This window comes from Hydra vulgaris, chromosome 01, assembly GCF_038396675.1.
Source record: "Hydra vulgaris chromosome 01, alternate assembly HydraT2T_AEP".
NCBI lineage: Eukaryota > Metazoa > Cnidaria > Hydrozoa > Anthoathecata > Hydridae > Hydra > Hydra vulgaris.
Window position 1 is genome coordinate 65380001 of NC_088920.1, and position 10293 is coordinate 65390293.

Sequence of the window (10293 nt, forward strand, 5' to 3'; positions counted from 1 at the left end):
ACTAAAAGAATATACTCTGAGATTTATGTATGTTATATACAATTTGATGCAAAGTCTAAAAGTTTTAAATTAGCCGCAATAAAAAGAAGTTATAAAACATAACTTTATTAAAAAATTTTTTTTATACTATCTGCATGCATTCTATTAAGTTTTCATTGCCTTTTCTTTACGGCAAATTATTTTTGTAATGGCTAGTTAATGAGACAAAAATTTTTAATGTGTCACTTCCTCAACGTTGTCAAAACAACGTTTAATTAACGTTGGCATAATAACACTTTTTCAACGTTTTTTAACTACCACATTTTCAACGTTGGTATATGTAACGTTGAATAAGCGTTGTTTCATAAATAGCTTAAATACGTTGAAAAAGCAGCTAATGTCTAACGTTGATAAACCTTCAACTTTGCGACGTTTTTACAGTGATTATTTGCGTACTTTTATTCAACGTTGAATAAACGAGATTTTTTGAGAAGATAATATACGTTGATATTTATACGCTTATTCAACGTTGAAAATGTGACGTTTATAAAGCGGTTTATTTTTAACGTTGATGAAGCATAGATTTTGATTCGTCTTTAAAGTGGCTTTTTCCGTAAGTTGATTCCACGTTGAATAAACGTCTTTTTTTGAGAAGCTAAATTACGTTGCAATTTCAACGCTTATTCAACGTTTAAATTTACCGCGATTTAGTATACAAAAACAAACATTAATTCAACGTTGAAAGCGCGTTGTTTTTGTGACTGCAACGCTTTTTCTACGCTGCGATCGGTTTTCAACGTTGATTCAACGCTGACATGTTTGCTGGGATGGTATTCATCTTTTCTTGTAGATATTTAAAATAGTCCAATATCCTTGTGTTTATTTGTATCTGAAACTGTGCACTGTGGAAGGCAGCAATTTCTACCTGGCATTGCTTTTTTTTTTTCAAGTACAATTACTTAAGTTCAAATGTAGTTCTAAAAAGGACTGTATAATTAAATTTTAAGTGAAAATTCCTTGATATGTTTTTTAACATTCACTAACTGGAATTGCTTAAAATATATTAGTTATATGTAGTTCTAAAAAGGACTGTTTAAATAAATTATAATTGAAAATTCTTTGATATATCTTTTAAAATTCATTTCGACGGCTGATTTGTTTTGCAACTACATTGATCACGTGACCGAAAAAACTTAAAACAATAGCTTCCAGACCAGGGTATATTTCTATAGACTATGATGAAGCATAGATTTTGAATCGTCTTTAAAGTGGCTTTTTACGTAAGTTGATTCCACGTTGAATAAACTTCTTTTTTTGAGAAGCTAAATTACGTTACAACTTCAATGCTTATTCAACGTTTCAATTTACCGTGATTTAGTATACAAAAACAAACATTGATTCAACGTTAAAAACACGTTGTTTTTGTGACTGTAACGCTTTTTGTACGCTGCGACCGGTTTTCAACGTTGATCCAACGCTGACATGTTTGCTGGATTTCCGCATCACCCGTTAGATATCGATAAAGTATTTTATAAATCATTTTGTAGTAGAGCCATGTAGTAATGCACAAAACTTTATAATGCCTATTGAGATTTTAAATTTTATTCGTAAAGAAATCGTAAAAAAGAAATTTTTTAAAATTAAATTCCAAAACAACATTCTGATGTAACATGTTTGTTTCTTAAACTTTATTTGAACCGCCGTTCACGAACATTTTTTGAGTTTATAACTTATGACACTTCAGCCGGCACAACGCCATAAAAAGTTGCTCGTAGCTTCTGTTGCGTGTTTAAAACACCCTAAAACAAAAAGAATAATACGTGTCAAGAAAAAGGGTTCAATTCTGTGAAATTAACTTTTACTACTTACGAAAACACCAATTAGGATATTAAGTTTTAAATAATGGTTTCACTTATCAGAAACGTACTATAATGTTATATTGAAACTAAATACTAAGTTTTCGTAATGAATGTGAAACCACTGATAAAAATATGCACCAACTTTAAAATTTCATAAAACATTCGTTAAACTCGAGTGAAACTACCCGCGAAATCAACTTGTTTTTATTTTACGCGGTAGTGACAAACACGTGATTATACGCGAAAGTGAAACTAGATGGGTCGGCTAACACAAGTAGCTAAACTTGGAACAAAGATAAAAATAATACAATTGCAAAAAAAAAGTATATATATTGAGATTTGCAAATAAGCACAATGCTTTTAACTATTTTAAAAATATCAAAAGAAAGATTTCATTTTTAATTAAATTTATCCTTATATAAAAAAATCTTTTTATAAGATTGATTGAATAATACAAAGTTTTTTAAATTATTTGCAACTTATTTTTTTAAATAAATGCCAAAATTTAAATTATCTTCTGAATTTTGAAGTGTGCGCTATGTGTTTCCTCTGCTATTCTTTTTCTTGCTTAATACTCGGTTATTTATTTTCATAGTTGATAACGATTTGCTGTCTGATGTCTTAAGAATAAAACAAACTTTGTCCACAACAATAAAGTATAATTTTTTCCTCTTCCTTTTTGTCATGTATAACGTTTAAAAAGTACCTCTTTTTATAAAAGTATAAGTTCATCGTTCTAATTTCCCTCTCAATTTCTTTCCCGATCATTCACACAAACAAATACTTTATGCAAAGCTTATATATTTTTTAAACAATGATGTTTATGATAATTGCGTGTGCCAAAAAGGTGGCAAGGTCAGTCAATCCTCAATTTATTGTTTATCTTTACTATTCATCTCAAACATTAACCAGGAGAATTTATGAACCAAAGCATTATCAAACGAGCATCTGCTTTTTCAAAAACAATCCCTTTAACTTCTTCCAAGGAAATTTTAACTAACAAAGATGGTTTTTAATCAAAGTTAGGATGTTTAAACACGTTTTTAAATTATTTAAACTGAGGATTATTAGGGACCGTAGTTATTTCATTTGTTACAGCTTCAGAGAAATGTATGATTCTTAAATTAGTAACATAATGTCAGCAAGCTTAGAGAATTAGATTTATATCTAGAAAAATGGATATTTTCATTAGAGATCCTTTGTTTATATCTGTATTACTTGATGTTGTATCAAACAAATTAATCCTATCTTTGATTCAAGTTTGCACTCTTTTAGGAGTTTTATTACTCCATTGTACTGATCTTCTCTAGAAGCGGCTAATGACGTAACACCGAGAATGTGACTACTTATCAATGAGATATGACTCCTTATCAATAGTTACCAGATCAGCTAGTCTGTCATGCTTGATTTTTTTCCATTATTGATTTCAAAAAGTGTTTTCCGTGATAATAAACGATGGGTAGGGAGACACTTAGATGCTAAGTTTAACATCTTTTTTAGCAATAACTGCCGTTTGAGCTCTTACATTTGTAAGATAAACGCTGAAGCTATCAAGGATTGCAGCAGTAACTTTCATCAAGAGATTTTGAGAAATATCTGTAATTGTAGCAGTTAGGGCAAAATTACCTGAAAAAATATCTCTTGGAGTCTCAGCTTTTATTATACTATTAGACTCCGCAGAACACCTATGTCTTGTGTCATAATGCAGGACTAGATTCTAATTCTGAATTCCTGATTTCCACCCTATCTAACCGGGATACTAGTAGTTTATAATTGCGGGGTGAATAATTTTACATTTGAACGCAATGTTAAAACTGTATGAGTTTTAAAGGAGAGGCGAGATCTCTGTAATTTTTTTATCGCGACTATGCAGAATGGTTTTTATCCATATGAACTAATGTCCTAAGTGTCTTCACCCTTTAATCTTAAATGAAAATTTATTTATTTTGTTAAATGCGCGTTAAGTTTTTTTTTGTATATTTTTTGTAAAATTTTTTTTCAATTTTAACAATTATGACAAAATATCTTGAAAAAATTAGGAAAAACAACCTAACAATTAGGAAAAAATCAAGATTCACATTAACCTAAAAAACGAAAATTTGGACCATTTTGAGCACATTAAATAAAAAAAAAATTACAAAATATAGAGATTTTTAGCAACAAAATCTTTATTATTTTTCCAAGTCTTTGAATTTGCATTTAAAAAATCTTGTGAGACTTCTAAAGCTGTAAATAATTTAAGGTAATAGTTAATAAATAATTATTTATTAATTTGTCATTAACGAATTAATTGTAATAATTTTTAGAAACGAAAACGCATAATTATACTGTTTGAATTTCAGACGCCTCAACTGCAATTTGCATACATCTCAAGTGCAATACGTCTTCAAAGAAAATCAGCTCCTTCTTTCATTAATAATTTAAGCGTTTTAACTTTCATATCAAAAGACTAATCCAATAAGTGACTCACTCAAATGCCATAAATGTCTTAAGGAGCTTAAGGATCCAATAAGTGACTCACTCAAATACCATAAATATCTTAAGGAGCCTCCTATATAAGCTTGACTAAAGTCAAGAAAGACTAACAGTCTCAAAGTTCTTGCTTCAGTGATCTGATTAGTATACAAAAACCACTCCCAAATCAAATCATCTTGAAAAAACTCTTTGAAATTATTTTACCAAGCTTGAAAGAGAAGAGGATAACATCACTGACTCTGGCAGAAAGTAGTGCGGCCGTGGTGCAGTGGTTAGAGTGCTTGCTTTAGAAGCAGAAGATCCAGGTTCGAAACGAACTCTGGACATATATTCGCGTCACGGTAAGGAAGGAGGCGTGAACTTCCTAGTTAAATGCTCTTCCACAGTGCTCTGTGAGGGGCACCTAAATAACAAAATTAAAAAAATCAGGATTTGCTGAGTGCATTAAGTGCAAAAAAGTGATTAAACTGTGTCAAGGTAGCATCAGTAGAGTTAAGCTCACTTAAAGTAAGTGTTTTACTCTTACTATATTTTAGCATATTTTAAACCACTGAAAATATAACTGGATAGCGTATTCTATTGTGTTTTTGGAAAAAAAAATGAAGTTAAAATTGACCTCCCAAGATGGCGGCGATCAAAGCTTTTAGCGGTAAATGATGTACATCTTATATGAGTTTACTGTAATATGAAAGAAAATAATTAAACAGAGTTTTGAAAGAAAAACAAGACAATGAAATAAATTTTTAAAAAGTTTAAATAAATGACATGTTTTAAAAAAAATTAGACAACTAAAGAAATCATTAATTTATATATTAAAGTTCAAAATATTCGATATACTTTTTAAGTGCAATCTACGAATAAATTAATATTTATGTATAATTTATGTACCTTTAAGTTCTTAGTTACCCAATGCAGTGTGCTAGAAGATTAATAACATAACTGCATGGTAAGCGGTGGTAGACAGTGGTGTCTACCTACAATTTTGACAAATTTTATATTTTCAATAACACAACAGGCAGTTGTGTTACTAACCTTCAAGCACAAGCATTAGGTAGTTAAGAACTAAAAGGTACATAAATTATATAGCAAATGCTAATTAGTTTAATTTTGAGATTTCTGCACAAGCAAACAAATACTTTTTCTCCACTACTATTAAACAAACTAAAATTAAAACTCGTACTTAGTTATACAGAGAATATGTTTTTTATTTTATTATACTTGTTCTAAAAAACAAAAAACAGAAAGTTAATATAACAACAAATTGTTGTGAGAATATGTTTTGTTAAATAAAAAAATATTTATATTTGAAATTTCTTAAATATGAAATACTCCGTTATTTTTATGAAAAAAATCTTTTGCTAAACAAAAATATCGCTTTTTATTTGAAACTTATCAATATTTGAGCTTAAGATATAAAACTTAATTATCAAAAGTTTTTTAATATTCATACCGCCGTTTCTTATATCAACCGCCATCTTGGGAGGCCAAAACTGACTTCAAAAATATAAATTCTTTATACGCTATCCAGTTACATTTTGAGATTTTACATTTAAGTAAAACACGACATTTTTTGATAAAAATAAATTTTTTGAGTTACTCAAAACACACTAATGTGTCTTGTGGTTCATGTATTTGCTTTTTATGAACTATCTACAACTGAAATATTATAATTCGCATCCTTATATTCGCATATATAATTCCACTATTTTCTTTCAGATCCTGCAATCCGCTATCTTTTTACCAGATGCAAAATGTCGATATTGAAAAGAGAACAAACTTCAAAAAAAGTGGAATGCTTAAGCAGAGGCTGATAAGTCCAGTACAATTAGAGGATATTTTGGTCCTATTAATAAAAACAAAAGGCTTGATAGCCTCCCACATGGTGCATCATCAAGTCACCAAACAAAAATAGACGACTTTACTAAAACCATAAAGTGGCCTTCACAAAAGTGCACAACAGTTGGAATTTGATACCATCCTAAACCTAGCACTAGTTCTCTCTAACACTAGCACTAGTTCTCCTAATCCTAGCACTAGTTTTCTCTAACCTCCCGTTTCACGTTATTGAAATTGCTGGCTTCAAAATGCTGCTGAATTATCTTGGTCCACAAGTCAATCTAAATAGCCCAACCACCTTATCCAAATACAAGCTGCTGATGATTTATCGCAACCTAAGACGTGATGTAAAAATGCAAATTGAGAGAGACATACCGCATTGCAAAATGGCAGCTTTCACTACAGATGGATGGATTGCAAGAAATGGTGATCCCTTCTTCTCCCTTGCATTGCATTATGTTTTTAAATTAATTGAAGATTTTAAACAATTAACAATAGAAAGGAAACAATATTATTTTAATAATAAAGAAAAAGAATAGTTCTAGTATATTAGTTTAAAATAAATTTTTAAATCTTTATTAATTCGTAAAAGTTTGTTTGTAAAAGCTTCGTTTGTTTTGCATTAGACTTGATTACAAGGCTTAAAAAAAGCGAACAATAACATACAACAATAGCTTTTCCAGACCAAGATTTATTTCTATTGACTTTGGTAAAAACAATGAGATTAATGGTGTTTAGGTAATTTACAAATGTAAACTCATTCAAATTAATTTACAAATGTTAAATATTTTAAATAAGTTTTATGATTTGTTTTATAAATAAGTTTTATGATTTGTTCTATTATAAATTACTTGGTAACTTGTAAAATAAAATCGTTGTTAATTTTATTTTTTAAGTTAATTATGAAAAAATATTTCAAGCGTAATTTCAAATAGAATTAAACAAACAAACAACAATTTAAACAATAAGGAAAAAATAAAAGTGCAAAAAGAAAACATCCCATAAACTATTTTTTTTATTCCTGTTTGTATTTTTTTTTTTTTTTTTTTTTCCTGTTTAATATTTATGTATTTTTCTTAAACTGATAGAATATTTTTTAAACTGATTAAAATAAAAAAGTTTTAAGACATAAAAGTGTGAATAATAAGATATAAAAATGTAGCAAATAGGAGAACACGGGGCAAAATAGCGAACGTTTTGAAAAGCCTGAGTTATTTTAAAACTCATGCTTTTCAAGTCATGAGTTTTACATAACATCAGTCATGAAACAGTAATGCTTTGTCAGTGTGTTCATGATATCATAATAAGTCATAGCCTGCATTGATTTTTAATTAGCAAGTTGAAAAATTTGAAATAAAATTTAAAATAATAAGTTCATAAATTTGTTATCTGGTCACGTGACCAGGTTAAGATGACTTATTTTGCAAATTCTGCCTCCAATTTTATAAAAATTTTAAAAATACTTACTACTCTAACTAAAGTAACACAAAATAAACCCGCTCAACATAAAAATATTTCTAAAAAAGTTTCACCTGAAGGACACCATTCATTTTGAATAACCGGAAGCAAGGTTTTTTTTTAGCGCAAAAAGTAAACTTATGCGCATAAAATTGCGTTAATAATATTTTAAAAACCAATTGACGTTTTAAAATACAAGATGGAAATATAGTTTTGTTTTCACCCATTTTTAAGTTTTTTTGTTGAGTTGTTTTATGGAAAGTCATCATGCCCCATTCGCCATCTTACCCCGTGTTTCCCGATATAAAAATAAAATAAAACATAAAACTTTAATTGTAAAATGTTTATTTAAAGACTAATCGTTTCCTAAATATCTAATTATAGCAAAGTATTTTTTGTGTCTTTTTATAGCAGTGGTGGGTTTGAGGAGAGGAGGGGGGGGGGGGCATGCAGCCCCTTCCTGGGATTTTTTTTAGAAATATTTTTTTGTAAATTGACTATTATACTGAATTGGACTAATATACTAACGAATGAAATTGACTATTATACGTAATTATACGTATTAAATTAAAACTAAAAATCAAAACTTATAACTTATGAATGAAAAAATGCGGACGTTTTTTTTTTTTAAGACCTTTTTAGCCTCTCCTTGACGAGGGATAAAACCCTCCGCTGTTTTATAGTTTCGCATCTACAATCGATCACTAAGCATACAATGATGAAATTAAAAATGAATTCCGTAAAAAAGACAAAGTTGAATAGCTATTTGATAGAATCTTCCTGTTTTTTTTATTACGCTAGCCTATCTGTAACCATTCCAAATATACAACCTAAAGATTCACTTCAAAATCTTAACAATTCCCAGCAAACATATAGATAGTGGATTTGCTGTGGGTCTTTATAGATTCACTCTTCCCAGGTTTACAGGAGTTTTGCTCATCAGTTACTTAGTGGAAGTTTTAGAATTTTACAAACTCATTAGTTAATAAAGCGGCAATTGCTATAAGTGGTTAGCTAATAAATTTCCAACGTGATTTTTTGACTAGTACTACTTTTTGTTATTTGTTGTAATTTCTTGTATTTTTTGTTATATGTTGTAATATATGTTGTAATATATGTTGTAATATATGTTGTAATATATGTTTCTTGTACTGACTGAAACGTTTTGCTCTTGCTAATGAGATTCTATAATGATTTCAAAGCAATTATGCGTGTTAGTCTAGGAAACTTTGTCTTGAAAACAGGTGTTAATGTTTTATAAATATTAATTCGGACTTGCATTTTTATCAGAAACTTTTGTTTTAAGTACATAACTTTGAAATTGCTAATTGCTGTAGTCTTCGAAATAATTGCTGTAGTCTTCGAAATAGCTAATTGCTGTAGTCTAAATGATGTTACATATAAAAGCAAACATTCTAAAAATAATGTCATATTTTAATTTTATCAAAGTCAACAATATTTAATCATTAAAGGCTAACTTGTTACAATTTTTTATTCTTCACTTAAATAATCCATCATTACAAATAAATTTTCATATTTTAACCCTGTTAGCATTTTTCAAAATTTTTTTTCAGCTTCCCAATTGTGAATGAAGCACATATGTTCTCGTTTCCAAATACTAATTTAAGTCTTTCACATATTACTTTTAAACTATCCATTTCCTTATAAAAGCTTTCTCTTTTTGACAATGTAACTGGAGTTTCTGATGATATCATAAAGGGTGCAGCTAAGAGTTGTAATGTTGTCTGGAGGAGTTAACAAGCTTGAGAAGCATTAAAAATCTGTTAGTTCGCCTTCTGACTAATTCTTTGCATTGAAATCGGTTTATAATTTGAACGTTTTTGTTAAAGCTAAACAAAAAATAAATAGGTAAAAAAATTATTATTTGATGCAAATTTAATTCTTATTCTAGTGATATATTTAATTTTAATTCTAGTGATATATTTAATTTTGATTAATAATAAAATATGATAGCCATTGAACCTTTTTTAGAGAATAAAAAAAAAGAGTATAAAAGTTGAAATAAAAAACAAAAAACAATATTTCAAAAGCATATTTACTATAAAACTAAATAAATTAAAATAAATTATCAAAGAATTGTTAATTTTCTAAAACTTAACATATAATACTTGTATTTAAATAATTTTAATATAATTATAACTTTAATTTCGTAAAGTAAGTCAAATATTAATAAACACAGTATATCATAATAATATATTATCATGATATACTGTTACATATTTTTGTTAATAATAAAAGCAATATATAACAGTTAATATATTTTTTATTTATAACTTTTATACATTTTTTATATACAACTTTTTTATATTATACATTGAAACTCGTTGTATAATACTGAATATGTGGAAATACCCCAAACTCGGCTTCACTCAAAGCCAAGGATCTATTTGAGACCCAACTTGTCTGTTAACCAGCTAACTAAAGACAAAAAACTAAGAAAACTGCCTAAATTGGCTGGTAAAGACAAGTTCGTTATCTATGGGATAAATTCCTTGGTAATACCACCTATTTCATTGTGCTGCTTAAATGCCAATAACAATCAGACTCATGTTCCTCATCCTGCCCAAAACTCAATAATGGTTGCTAATTACAATCAACAATGGTTGCTTACACAGTTAAAGACAAACCATTACCTTCAACTAAAGTTTACAATTCATTGTGACTG